The following is a 15,950-nucleotide window of genomic DNA, read 5'->3' as shown; positions in this document are numbered from 1 at the left end:
GGGACCAATAACCAAATATGAGCCAAGTATGATTTGTCTAAAAGATGGTTTGTCCACCTATAGATGGTAAACAGAGAAGGGTGAGCCGTGGCAACCAACTATAACATTATACACAAATAATCACAAGCAACGACTTCTTAAAATATAATAGAATTTATTCAACTCAAGCATAGATCAATGATCAATAATTTTAGCAAGTAAATCACTATGCAAGCGTGTGTGTGTGTTTGTGGGGGGGTGGAGGTGAGCGATAAAGGAAGGGAAGAGACTAAAAGAGGGGGGTGGATCCGACCACGTGGGTGGTCGCAGACCCGGTTCAGAATGGTCTAGAGTACCGGCTGATTTTGGAATCAAGATGGCGGGTCAAACCATGTGATTTCAAGATCGAGAGGGCGAAAAATCTCTCTCCCCCGAACTAAAAAATTGGAGACCTCTGATGCTACCCTGCTGTGGGTCACAGGTCTGGTTAGCTTCAGAGATCACGTGGTGTGTGCATGTGGGGTTAGTAAGCAGAAGGAGGAGAGAAAGGCACGGAGGAAAGCTATATACAATTTACCACAGTCTATCCTACAGCCACCAGCAGTGAACGTCCATTCAGCAGCAGTTGCTGGCTTTGGATTAGATAGAATGTGCAATTGTATCTGTTCTCAGACAACAGAAGCCAACACCAAAAATCATAATTTTTGTTGCAAACACTCGGCTACAACTTTATCAATGAGAGGAATGGTAGTGAACTTGCAGAGAGAGAGAGAGAGAGACAGAGAGAGAGGGAGGGAGGAAGCCTACACAATATACACACAGAGATACAGACAGTAAAGGTGATGTTGCTATAGACTGAATAGTAGTGTTAATGATAATAATTGTGATGTTAATGATTATAATAACCATAATAGGACTAGTAACAATTATTGTAGCAGAGGGTGTCGAGCAGGAACACGGGGGCAGCAGGTGACCCGCAACCACAGATCCAGACTCCACAGCTCCAGAGCCAGAAACACCTGCAGGAAGTGATAGGAGGAGAGAGGAGAGGGACGAGAAAGCACAAGACTACCGGAAAGGGCAGAAGTTGAGTTAGTAACATGCAATAATGGGATGAGTTTGCATAGAGAGGGAGAGAAAATAGAGGAGAGAGGAGCTCGGTGCATCATGGGAAATCCCCCGGCAGTCTAGGCCTATCGCAGCATAACTAAGGGATGGTTCAGGACTCACCTGAGCCAGCCCTAACTATAAGCTTTATCAAAGAGGAAAGTCTTAAGCCTACTCTTAAATGTGGAGATGGTGTCTGCCTCCTGAACCCAAACTGGAACCTGGTTCCACAGGAGAGGAGCTTGATAGCTGAACGCTCTGGCTCCTAGTCTACTTTTGGAGACTCTAGGAACCACAAGTAACCCTGCATTCTGGGAGCGCAGTGCTCTGGTTATTACTAGTGATCAGTTAGTTAATAATCGCTCAATTATCTTAAATCAGTCAGTCAGTCTCATATCTAAAGGGTCAATTCTCTTGGCAGGAACTATAAATAGGCAACACACACAGCTCTTGATTATATTACAGTGAATTTATTCTCTAACTAAGGTGATAAAAAGACGGTTGGATACAGGGAACATAAACATTTGCTGAACAATGAGCCTGGAGGTTCGATTGTGGGAAGCATTTGACTCATACGGCATAGAAGAACTAATGAAAGTAAACTAATGCTATAGTTTAGGAGTTAAAATCGACATCTGATCACAGGACGTGTGTTAAGTCTTACTGCTTGTCGACAGCCTGCTTTGGCCTGTTTCACGGGTCCCACGCTAGCTGCCGATCCTGGCTTTTTGCTAGGGATTCTCCGGGGTTCTCCGTGTCTGATTGAAAACGCCTCCTCCGTCTGGCAATTCGGCTGTTTGCAGGTTTCCTTTGTTGCAGCTGGCGAGACCACGTGGCTTGGTCTGACCTCGGTAAAGTTGGCTTGACGAAAAAGGCTTAAAATGGAACTTGGTCGTTCCTGAATTAGTCCAGTGTAACTTAACGGACTGATAACTTTAACAAACAAAAGAAATAAAGAAAATAAAACAAACTGAAGGCAGATCGATGTTGCGGCACTTCAGGTGTGTAGCTTCAGGCGAACAAAGGCCTGTTTGTTTCGCTGGTCGACTGAGGGCGTGTTGCCTGGCGAGGCACGCCACGCGCGTGCCGAAGCATCCAGAGGGCAGAGTGGAAGAGCCAACAGCGAATCGAAGAGAGAGGGGAAGAGGGAAGATCGAAGAGGGAAGAGAGCGAGCAGGTCGCGTGTCGCTCTTTTGTTGCCTGGGGCGTGGTTCCCCAGGGGGCGTCTCAGGTTTCCCCAGGGACTGCCTTTCTAAACTTAATGTCTAAAGAAAAGAAATCTATTTGCACGTATTATAATCAAATATTTTTCACAATCGAACCTCAATGGTTGGACGGTTGTACTGTTCTAAGCATTTGGTAACAGGAAACAATTGTCACATTAGTCAGGATTTTTATACATTTAACCGCATTTCCGATGAGGGCATGTAATACTTATTTCGTCCACTTGGGGGAGCTCAGGTTACATGAGGAAAGCTTGGATTAAATCAAAGATCGTCTCTCCTTAGGAACCGGGAAATATTGTTGATTCATCCTTAAATTCAAGCTGGCGATTAAGAGTATAGTAAAACATTTCTTTGTCATCATTTCTAAAGGGATTTTGTAAGAAAGTATTATGAACAAGCATTGATTACATTAGATGAAGGAGTGTCTTGCTGAAAATAAAAACATTGCACAAGTAACTTCTTTTCAGCACTAATAACAGATAGCAACAACAGTTAACATAACTACTCAAATAGAGGCAAACATATTCAGGTAACTAAAGATTTAATTAAATTTAATTAGATGCTTTGAGTCTTTTGGAGACTGCAGTCCTTTGTCATCCAAAGTTCAGTGTCTGGAACATGTCACACTTAGGTGAGACAAGGAGTATCCTCTTGATGTGGTAATAAAACAAAGAATAAGGTCAGTTGCCACGGAAACGTGTGTAGGGGGGGCCAGTTTTGATAGGCTGTTCAGGGAGATGCCAATGGCTGGCTCGTGTCCCTTTGTCAGTTTAACAGTCAGGCCCCGCGTTATCAGCTTCGGAATCAAAAGGGTGCCAGTCTTATGGTCGGGCTAGCACTTAGAGAAAGCAACTTTGACCCCTCCCAATCTTCTCTGGGGAGGAGAAAGGAATTTAGGGTAGCTCCACATTTATTCCATGTAAAATGCACAAATCCACATCGTTGTTCACTACAAGGTTGATTACTGGCAGGTGTGGCAGGCTGACGAGGTGGCTGATGAGGTGTAGGTAGTTGGCTGGGCTCAGGAGCCGAGGGAGAGAGGAGGAGAACACAGGGAGGCAGGCAGAGCAAAACAAAGGGTGAAATAAAGTGAGAAAAAAAAAGTAAAACCAGGACACTCACCGTCAGCTGGGCTGTCCCCACAACAAAGATAACTCCAAGATTCCTAACAGTGGTGCTGGAGGCCAGGGCAATGCTAACAAGGGAAACTATATCTTTAGATAATGGATCACAGAGGTGCTTGGGCCCCAGAACAATAACTTTAGTTTTATCTGAGTTTAACATTAGAAAATTACAGGTCATCCAGGTTTTAACATCCTGAAGATACATTTGAAGTTTAGCTAACTGATTAGTTTCATCTGGCTTGATCGATAGATATAACTGAGTATCATCTGCATAACAATGAAAGTGAACAGGATTGGTCTGAGGACAGATCCTTGTGGAACTCCATGACTAATTTTGGCGTGCATGGAGGACTCATCGTTAACATGTACAAACTGAAATCGATCTGATAAATAGGACTTAAACCAGCTTAGAGCGGTTCCTTTAATGCCAATGAAATGTTCCAGTCTCTGTAATAGGATCTGATGGTCAATGTTATCAAATGCAGCACTAAGATCTAATAAAACCAGTACAGAAAGTCCTTTGTCTGGTACAATAAGGAGGTCGTTTCACCAGTGCTGTCTCTGTGCTATGATGAGCTCTAAATCCTGAATGAAAATCCTCAAATAAACTATTGCTCTGTAGAAAGTCACACAGCTGTTTAGCAACTGATTTCTCCAGGATCTTAGAGAGAAATGGAAGGTTAGATATAGGTCTATAGTTGGCTAAAACATCCGGATCAAGTTTGAGCTTTTTCAGAAGAGGTTTAATTACAGCTACTTTAAAGTACTGTGGTACATAGCCTGTTGACAAAGATAGATTGATCATATCTAGTATAGAAGTGCTGACTAAGGGTAAAACTTTAAGCGGCCTAGTCGGGATGGGGTCTAAGAGGCAGGTTTAGATGAAGAAATTATTGAAGTTAGTTGGTAAAGATTGAATTTACAAAAATGGAAAAAATCCATTGCTATTCATATCAAATGCATTTGATGTGGCCACAGATGTTTTGTATACCTATATATAACACTTGCATATGCAGCCTTCAATATGTCTTTTGAATGGCATTTACTGTATATGTTATTTCCTCTGAATGTATTTGGGAGGATATTGCTTGTTCATGTGCTTTGTCAATAATTTTTTACCCATTTTGTATTTCGAGGTGCCAGGGGAGAAGATTGCAGAATCCATCCAGATGTGGAGCACCTGTGTCCACCTCTACCCAATATAAAAGTCCCAGCTTCCAGCTCGTGCACTTTGCTGCTTTGCTTAACCTTTTGTTTTTACTTTTACACCACAATATATGAACACTACTGAACTACTACTAAACTACTAAAATTATGACACTAGGTTCCCATCCATAGGTTCTATCGTTATAATTACTGTTACAACACATCATTTCTAGTACAAAACTGTTACATTTAACATTACAACATCACACCCTTTTAATATTGATGTTTTCATGAATGCAAAATATGATTTAAATTTTTTAAGCTGTTGTTGTGTATTAGGAATCAAACTAATGAAGTTAATTAGTTAAGCCAGTTAGTTAGGCCACACTTAAAACCACACCTCGAATCAGCTGACAAGTATATCTACACCCGAGCTATTCAACCGGCCTCCTCTGTCTCTGTTTGCTCGACGCAAGAGAAACAACGGTCGCAATCATGGACCCAGAACTAGAAATCAACTCACCCAAGTCAGATGACGACCTGTACGACGAGCTGTTCCAAACCGGCTACATCCCACCTACACCACAGCAGTCAGACGTCAGCCAAGCGTCTCAGGGGAGACATTTGCGATCCGAGGTGAGCATACCACGGCGTCGCCAGGATCCTCGCTTCTCCAACGAAATATCCCCATCTTCCCGCAGCTCTCAGGCCTCATCCCATCAGCCAGCAAGATCAGAAATTCTCCTCTTCTACAAACCGATCCTGAAGTGGTCCGTTGCTCGCCTTCAATGGTTCCTCAGAGGGAAAGGCGTATCCTTCCACCGCAACGACAATAAAGCAACTTTGTTCCATCTCTACAAATTCTACATCAATCCTCCGGCAATACCAATCACCGTGCCTCCAGTGCTTCCAGGCCTCGGCCAGCAGCGTCACGCACGACGTCACAGGGCCTCGACGGCCACAGCACGCATCTCCAGCTCCCCCTGGCAGGGATCAGGTCGTATTTCCCCATGTGCCTGCTCCCTCTGTGTCTGTGATGTCTCAGGCAATCTCTGCCTTCTTTTCATCCCTGTGCCCGCAGGCTGCACTCTCCTCCCACACACACACATCTTTTCATCCGATCATCCCTTCCTTTAGCCGCTCACAGCCATACAGCTTCTGCTCCTATCTCATTCCAAACAGTCGAAGCAGCATTTCAGGAGCCCGGCACAGCAACTCAAAGGGCCTCACCAATCATCAGCGGTGATCCTGAGCTTCCTACGTCTTTGACAACTGGTCTATTCTTAACCCCAAAACCCCCACACCCCATCCCCACCCCCTCCCTTACCCAACACCCGAATGTTTTTGCTTGTGTTAACAATTTTTCCCTGGCCACAGCAACTCCAGCAACTCAGCCAGCTTCAACAATCCATCAACCTTCATCTATCTCCCCCGCATTGCACCAGCAGATTCTCGCTGGTAATTACATAGACTTAGCTCAGCTCCTACAACCATCCATAATCGACACTAGTCATCCCACGGAAATACAGACTAACCTCGGTTCAGAACAGCTCTGTCACCCTCCAGAGCTAGGGAATTAACACCTTCAGAATTTGCCCTAGCTTTTTCTCTCTTCCGCGACACCATCGACGCGGAAGGAGTTCATGGACGATTATCTCTCTATAGTGTTAGTCGTGGCTTTACAGTTCGGGGGGACAGGTTTCTATAGCTACCACGTGCATTTCACTAATCAGGCAGCCGGACTGTTCGTTAACTTTCTCATAAACGGCTTCACACACGGTTTCCATCCACGTATAGAAGTCCTCCCAGACTCTACGCACGCCTGCCGCAACCTCCAGTCTGCTCTCTCAGAACCCCACATAGTCGACTCTTTACTAGCTTACGAAGTCAAAGAGGGTTTCATGATAGGCCCATTCGACAAGCCTCCTTTTTCAGCGTTCCGAATCAGTCCTATAGGCGTCGCCACCCGGAAGTATTCCGGAAAAAAAGAGGTTAATCATCACCATAACCTATCCTCCCCAAACGGCTCACTCATTCCAAGCATACACTAACATTAATCACACCATCAACTTCATCTGCATAGCAGGTCAAGGGGCTTAGCTTTCCAAAGCAGATATCACCAGCACATTCAAAGTCTTGCCCATTCACCGAGATTTCTGGCGTTTTTTCGGGGTTTGCTGTAAAGGAGCCTATAATTTTTTTCACCCCCTCGCGCAGGGCTTAATACTCTCATCAAAGCTTTTCACAAACTAGGCATCCCCCTCTCCAAAGAGAAAACCTCAGGGCCTAGCACCTCCATCGCGTTCTTAGGGATCACCCTGGACTCAACATCCTTCCAGGCATCGCTGCCCGCAGAGAAAATACAGCGCATCTCTCTACTTCTCTTAAACTTTCTTCTAGCAGTCAGATGCACCAAACGTCAGCTACTAGCCCTCTTCGGCCATCTCAATTATACCATTCGCATAATTCCACAGGCAAAATCCTTCTTGTCCAATCTCTTAACCACAGCCGCAGCCGTCCCCTCTCTCCATGATAGAGTCGTTCTGGACAAGGTATGCAAAATCGAAATGCGCCTGTGGCAACATTTCCTGGTTTCCTGGAACGGCATTTCCTTCTTCTATGAAGACTTTATCACCCAGCCTGAGGACATTCAGCTGTACCTTGACACAGCTCCTTCTTTAGGTTTCTGGGGCTACTACAGGGGGAGGTGGTTCGCCTCCGCTTTGCCCCCAGAATTCACACAATTCACACATTCCACAAACTATATCCCATCGCCGCCATTCTTTGGGGTCACAAATGGTCAAGGAAGTCCCTTCTCATTTATTCCGACAACACAGCAGTAGTTGAAATCTTAAACAATGGTTGATCTCGTTCTCCGGTCATCGCACAGTTCCTTTGCAGACTCACACTAATATCCGCCCAACATCAGTTCATCCTCAGGGCAGCTCACGTTCCCGGCTACCAAAACAGCAACGCCGATTCACTGTCTTGTTTCTCTTTCCAGAAATTCAGACACTTGGCTCCAGAATCGGACTGTCATCCCACACCAGTGCCACCGTTTTCAGCCTCAACATTCAACTAAATCCTCAGCTGAGAAACCTGTCTTACACCTCACAAGAAGCCATCATCAAGAGCCTCGTCCCCAGCACTCTCTCAGCCTACTTGACTGGCTGGAATCGCTTCAAGGCAATTCACGCCACATATCTGCTGCCATTTCCCTCTCTGGACATCATGTCCATCTTCAATTTCATCACCTATGCGCATTCCATCAAGAAAATCTGCTCCTCTACCATCCAGACCGACTTAGCAGGCATCAATTTCTTCTTCAGTATAGTCACTGGTTTCCCATATCTGTCCACCTCTCATTCCCACATTAATTAAAGGCTTGAAGAAACAAGAATCCACTCTTGCCGCTTACCTCTCACTTCAGACCTCCTCAGTCGCTGCATTCATTCTCTTCGTTCAGGATACATATGTTGCCAGTAATCGACTCGACTCTAGAATCCATGTTTTTGCTGGCTTTCTTCAGCTTCCTGAGATGTTCAGAATTCGCCCCTACGTCATCTGCCTACAATCCTTCCCGTCATCCCAGTCTGTCAGACATGACCATTCACACCTCTAACTCTCATTTTCACACTCCGAAGAAGTAAAACGGATCAGCTAGGAGTTTCCTTCCCCATCTACATCTTCCACCTCAGTGCTGTAGATCACTTCACACAGAATTAACGGCTTTGTTCCAGGAAAGAAGACATCGATGTAGCGCCCCGACATGGTTGTATTACATGTGAAGTTATTCCACTCGTTTCGTTTGAAGTTGATGTCTTTACACCTGGAAGAGAGAGAAAAATAGGAACGTACATTAAGAGGGAGAGAGGCAGAATTGATTAAAACCTGTCAAGTTAACTAATAAACGTTTTTACTTCGTCAACTAACATTAATTCGCTAGTGTGAATAAATCATTTGAGTGCACAGCTCACCTTGTTTGAGAACAAAACCCAACACATTCTGATCAAAAGAAGTTCACTTCCATTAGTCAGTGTCACTTATAAATACATAGATGTTAGTCCAACTTCTTTAAATGTAACTGATGAAAGTTATTATCCATTTTATTTTGCAGCAACACTACAGAAGCTGGAGCAATAGATTTCTAAAATGAAATAGCGTTTTGTACACAACAACTCTGTTGAGGCCAATATCAAGGAAAAGCACAGATATTTGCATTTGTTGGAGCCATGATGCACTTACAATGCGGGTTGACTAGAGACAATATGTAGTGTTATGTTGCAATAAGTTATTATATGTGGACAGATGTAAATATTGGTGTGGAGGTGCTTTGACTGTTACTGAAATAAAAGCTGGACTCTGAGTAGCAACCAGGAAAGGTGACGTTGCTTGTGATTAGTGTATTTTAATGCAGGCAGCATTCAGGGAAGGGAGATAAGTAGGCCTACACGTTCAGTTCATTATGGAGAGAGAAATAGGCCAACAAGGTGAGTGAGGTTACAAGAACCTAAATAGCATTTTTTTTTTCACTTTTCTAATTGTATACATACATATTTTACACACACACACACACACACACACACACACACACACACACACACACACACACACACACACACACATATACATATATATATATATATATATATATATATATATATATAGTCCTCACACAGTCTTTCTCTTAAATGTACAGTAGCTACATTCGTGCAATTTAAAAGAAACTGAAAGCATGTATCTGTCTGTGGTCATTTGTGAAAAAACTGCTGATGTTGCTTTATTTTCTCCTACACAGTAAAGATGCTGTGGAGTCTGTTGTTCATCTCCCTGATTGGTAAGCAGATCACTTTGTGCACATGCATGTCAGCGATCTTTTAAACAGTTGATACACAGTTGAGATTGTAGGGCAGAGCCACAAAAATGTGAGTCATGGATAAAATAATAAAACAGTTAATTGTGTTTAACTGCAAACTGCTCACCACCAAATATTTAAGGATAGCATTTTGAAAGATGAGTATTCTGTGCTTACTGTTGCCAGTAACTTTGATATGACTAAAATCTAAATATTGAAATGAAAGCAGGAATTCTTATATAATATTCTGGTGTTTACCATTTCACAGGAAGTGCACAAAATGATGATGGTACAGGTAGGACTAAAAGCATTTCTTTACACTCATCAGTTTAATTTCTCTCAAGTCATGTAAAAAAAGTATAATATTTCTGTGCTAATATGTAAGTATGCTACGTTTTGTTTTTTTTCATTTACAGCTCTCTGCAACACACAACGCCTACCACTTAATGGGACAAAAACATCCCAGAAATCAAACTACACAGACGCAAATCAACTCATCTACTCTTCTGAAAGAGTTACTGATGGGAATACGATGACATGTGCTATCACTGGGACAGAGTCAGACCCCTGGTGGAGAATTGACCTGCTGCGTGTCTACAACATTTCTTATATCACTATCTACAACACAGTTGCGTACAACACTGACATAAGCGGTGCTCAGATCCACATTGGGAGCTCAAGTGAGAACAACGGCATCACTAACAGCATGTAATACCTTCATGTTACTTTGAATTGCTTTATTTCAAATTTTTTCACAGCTCCAGTGACAAAATATTCCCAGCTGTGGCTTGGTTTCACAGAGTAAAAGATAAACCTAACAAAACTGGCCGTATACTGTAAATATCTTTTTAAACAGTCTGTGTGGTTTGTGCATCAATCAAAAATATACCATACAGACTGGCAGCTTAGTATACTTCATAGCCCCCACAGACACTGGCAGGATTATGGGGTTTCTCTCTGGGTGTTGGAAGTGTCTGTAGAACTTCATTTTCAGCTTCTACATATCCAAAGCAAGCACAGACAACACTCTTCCTGCCCTTTCTGCCTCTTTCCCTCTTAATGTACATTCATATTTTTCTCTCTCTTCCAGATGTAAAGACATCACAAACTTCAAACAAAACGAGTGGAATAACTTCACATGTATTATAACCATGTCAGGGCGCTACATCACTGTCTTCCATCCAGGAAATAAACCGTTAATTCTGTGTGAAGTGAGGATCTACGGCACAATAACAGGTACAAGAAATGTTCTCACCCAGGTGGGCTTCTCAGCGGCACCGAGCGGTACTTACATTTTCCTCTTTAATGTACTGTGCCGTTTTCTTGCGCACAGCTGGCACTTCTCACAAGACCCAGCTCACAGCCTACTCTGTCTTGCTGATTAGTTCAAGATCGTTTATTGTCAATCATCTATATACCGAGTAATGAACAAAATGCCTTTTCTCACGGTCCAATGTGCTAAAAACAAAGCCACAATAGCCTAATTCAACTTCCAAGACAAGACAAAACAAAAATTAGACATGCTGGCCAGCCCAAAAAAAGAAAGGCATTTATTGTTTAATGCAGCAGTCATATGTTGACTACTACCAAAGTTACTGTGAATCAGTTCACTGATCACCTCACCTCCTCCTCCTCTCATCTCGCTGGAGCCTTGCACTCTGACAGAACACGGTGCGCCCACGGCATGCTCCAGGACATTGTTGGGCAGGTCTGTGTAAAGATGTGGACGGAACGGTCTTCGATTTCCTGGTATTTGGCAGCAAGAGTCCCGTTTTCTCCAGACCGAACATTTACCGGGAGCAGCCTTAAGTCCAAGCTGGGCCAGCATGGCTCTATCCCGGCTGTCTTCCCTCTCCTCTGGTGGCCACAGCACCCGCAGTGGTGCCTGGTCCTTTTTGATTAAGTAGCCTACATAAATATGCTTATTGAGCAGTAGTAGGCTACTATATCAACATAGGAAATGCTTGGTTAAAAGCAAAAATCATTAAGCATTGCATGTTAATTTAACTTGGTATTGTTTTGGACAACACTGTAAAATGTTTTTTTTAACTTTAAGAATAATTACTCTTTAAAACTTTATTGTGGAGTACATCTCTGTTATCATATAAAGGGTGATGGATATGACTACAGAATGTGACATCTGAATCCAGAAAAAACATTCTTACTCAGTAATACATAGAATTGTTTCACTTGCTCTGTCCCTGAGATACAGTATTAGTTTGTATCTGTGTGGGGACACAAAATGACCCATCTGTAACTCTTACAGTGAACAACAACAAACATCATCACTTTTACTTTGTGTCATTTGTTAATCCACTTTTCACTGCTCTTTTTGTCTCAGCTCCTTCAAGCGCAAGAAACTTCAAATCAACAGCACAAAATGAGACCAGTATCACTCTGCAGTGGAATAAAGTGAACGACTACATCAGCTTTATTCTCCAGTTTAATGGTAGAGAGATCGACATCGCTGCACCAGATGGAGATGGACCAGTAACGTACACAGTCTCATCTCTCACTGCTGGAACTACATACACATTCGCTCTCTTCTCTGTGTTTGAGAACGTCAGAAGCAGTGGAGTCAGCATTACTGCAGTTACTGGTAAGATGTTTGACTTCATATATTTGTATTTAACCAGCCATAACTTTCCATAATTTTCATCTTGCAACTTGGGAAGCTACTGGCCAGTTAATAGTACTTACCGGCAGTAGAAGTTTTTTCCTTGTTACATTTGAACATTTTTCTTGTCCCTTGTTCATTTAATTAAGTTCATGTTGTCTTTGTTTCTTGTTTGTCCAATTTTACATTATACACTTAACATTACATTAGCTGGTTATTATTTTTACTCATTTTATTTTTATATAAATTATAAATGCACATTTCATTTTATTTTCACTTATAATATATCATGCAACAGAGGTTTGGCTGGTTTTTCAAGAACAAATGAGTGCAGGCTGAGGACTGAGGTGTGGACCCAAATGCAGACGTAGGCGAGGTGGTTGCAGTTCAAACAAAAGATTTTATTCGAGCACAAACTAAAGTGAAACAGGCTTACATGGAGCTCAGGAAAAAAGTCCAAACAAAGCTAATCCAGAAAAATGCAAATCCAACATAAAGACAGAGTAATTCAAAACGGGGAAACAAATCAGAAATCCAGGGAACAGAGCACAAGGCAGAACACTCAACATCAGACGCAAGGACGTGACAAAGACTGAAGAAACAAGCAAGCATATATACACACACAGGAACTAACGACACAGGTGAAGGGAATTAGGACTAATCAGGCACAGCAGACTGAATAAGACAGAGTGCAACATTAAGGAAACCAGACAGGAAACTAATACAGAACAGAATAAAGAATAAACCGAAAAGACTACAAACACAAGCAGACACAGATCCAAAAACAAAGGCAGAAGTAACAAATAAATCATCAAGACAACAATATACTAAGTAACAACAGGAACAAAGCTAGACAAAAACACCAGGCACAGAAGACTACAAAATAAAACAGGAAGTGAAGTTCACGGAACACACGAGGACAGATCTACCAAAGTAAAAATGGAAAGTAAAAATGGAACGACTGCAAAATCAGGACACGGACAGGACCAAACTAAAACATGGAGATAAAAGACTAAGGACAAAGATACAGACCATAAGTAATAAAACACAGAAGTACATCAACCAAGAAAACACTCAACATGAACTAAAGCACAGGACTAAGAACTACGATGAGAGACAAGACAGTTACTAAGAAAACTTAAAGCGAATAAACAAAATAATAAACTAGACTACAAAACTCCAAACCATGACAATATCAAATAAACACAGGAAAAAAACTAACTCAAATAATCATTTCATCTTAAAATATTCTTCTTTCCATGTAAGCAAACACCATCTTTCCAAAATATCTCTGACTCTGTGTCCTACAACAAAAGGCCCAAGTAAGTATTTGCATTACATTCATTTCATGGTCTGAGCCTTTGCTGCGAGCCCAGTTCATGAATGGATTTTCATCAGTTGATTGTAATGGATATCATTATCACCACTGTATTGTGTTTATCACATTTCTTCTATTTGTTTTTCATTATTTACTATGTGTTTACTTTGTTGCTAAAACAGAAACAAGTCTGTTATTCCTTATATTTATATTAAACCAGAAAATAATTTAAACACTGCATTACAATTGAATACATTCATAACATTATTATTATCATGTGAATTGTTCTATGTCACATGTTGTGTATTTATGTCAACAGATTATGTTCTTGTCATGAATGTGGAATTTGAGTCGTTGACTCAGCTGTCAGACTTGGACTTGCAGAGTGTGTTGGAGGAGGTGAGACTAACTGCTGTTGGGGTATTTTTTCAATGTCATGACTAGTATGTAATCACTTTTAATTTAAATAATGTACAAACTATTTTGTTCAGTATTAACATGGTTTTTCTGTGTGTGTTTGTGTGTGTGTGTGTGTGTGTGTGTGTGTGTGTGTGTGTGTGTGTGGCTTTTTTTAAAATAAAGGTCTTCAGACGATATGGATTGTCGCCACAGTTGTCCTTCAAAGTGTTGAGACGTGAGATCAGGAAAGACTAGATGAAATAAAGGAGGATGGATCTGCAAGTTATTTAGACTTTCCACAATTTGAATTGCTTTCCTTGAAGCGAATAATAAAAACTGATAGGGAAGACATCAGATTCCTGTGAAATGTGGTTCGACTTATTTTTTCTGCTTTGTATTTACTTACTGTGTACTACTACTTAATACTTCTAATGTTATGCGGACAACTTGTTGTATGTATTGCTACTACCATTACATTGTTAAACATGTGCTCCTTCTTCGCATTAAAAAATCCAGAAACTGTAAATATGCAAATGTTTTTCATTTGGAAAGTTGAACATATATTAAACTCAGATTTAAAGTTAGCACAGAGAACCTTTTTCAGCAGATGAATGTAAATATGTCTTTTAGTAACAAACATCAACACATGCACCATTCTGCAGAGTGAAGCTCAAACATTCAGGTGAAGTAACAATAAAGAAAACACATTTTAGAGTGGAGGGGGACTTTAAACAATCCATTTCATTCAATTTTAATTGTTTTATGCCTTCAGGAAATCTCGTTCCAGAAAGAGAAGACAGGCTGAGCTGGTGGAGGTGATCCAGAAGAAGCAGGCAGCTGGATTCTGCAACGGCTACTTACATCACATGGTCATCGCATTTTGTGTGTGCAGTTTTGGGATTTGTGTGTATAGTTAAAAAAAAACAAGCATCGTTTGTAAAATGTGTATAAGCAGTTGTGTAAAACTGTATAAAGGCAGTGAAACCACCGCTTTCCTCTTGGGAGTTTTGCTCCTCCGCTCTGCCTGGTACTCTCCAAACAACGCGCTGAAGCCTTCTGTGACATCCGGACAATCTCAACGCTGATGACGTCTTAACTGAAAACCCGCCTTGATAAGACTGAGAGATTGCATTTTCTTTTGCATTGTGTTCCACAAATATGGAGGACGGATCCTGACAGAATCAGAAATAAATACATAAATAAATAATTGCTCAATAAATAAATAAAATCCGATGCACAAATACAGTAAATAAATAAATGTAGGCAGTAATTAAATTATACAATGACGCATAAATATATATATATATATATATATATATATATATATATATCTTTTAATTAGCTTCATTATTAATTACCTCTCACAACTTTATTTATTGTCTGAGAAGCTTATCTGAAAAGAGGCTATCAAGTCTTAATTATATGCGATGCAAGCACAACATAAAACATTACACATGTCACAATATCCAGTTTTCAAAATAAGGTGTTAATACAACATATACAGAATGAATAATAAGATTACCGTAATTGTGTTATATTGAGTAAAAAGCATGTTACGTGTCCATTAAAAGTAATAAAAACACCAACAGGTTTGAGAAATTAATTTATTCTTGAATTTTGGTTTGATGGACACATTAAGTAAATAATTCCGGACAATGAATAACACATAACTTCATACAGATTTGAAATTAAACATTTTTACCGTATAAATTTAGAGTACATTGCAATACCTGCCTTTGTGATAGGAAGTCTTCTTGAGGTACTGTAAAAACACATTTCTCTTGTAGACAACTAGGACCACATAAATAAAAAAATTAACATTTCACTGCCTAAGTCAGTCAGTTATAAGACAGGAATTGTTCCTAAGGCTACATACTAGACAGTATTTGTGAACAGCTCAAAGTTATTATAGTTCTGGATTTGTCGTTAGTTTTTTATTTTATTTAGTTTTGACTTTGTTTTCAATTTCAGTTTAGTTTTAATTCATTTTTAACGTGGGTTTAGTTTTTATTAGTTTCAGTGTTAGTTTTAGTCTTTGTCGCTGCATGATGCCAAGCTCGGTTCAGTTTAGTTCAGGGGGCCCAAACACTAAGCACGTATATATATTTGAAGTACTAAGAAGTTGTCTAAATAAATACAACAAATAAATGAAGCACATGCGATCTACAGTATAATCTCT

The sequence above is a fragment of the Micropterus dolomieu genome, linkage group LG06 (assembly GCF_021292245.1).
Source record: "Micropterus dolomieu isolate WLL.071019.BEF.003 ecotype Adirondacks linkage group LG06, ASM2129224v1, whole genome shotgun sequence".
Classification (NCBI taxonomy): Eukaryota; Metazoa; Chordata; class Actinopteri; order Centrarchiformes; family Centrarchidae; genus Micropterus; species Micropterus dolomieu.
Note: the sequence above shows the minus strand (reverse complement) of the source record.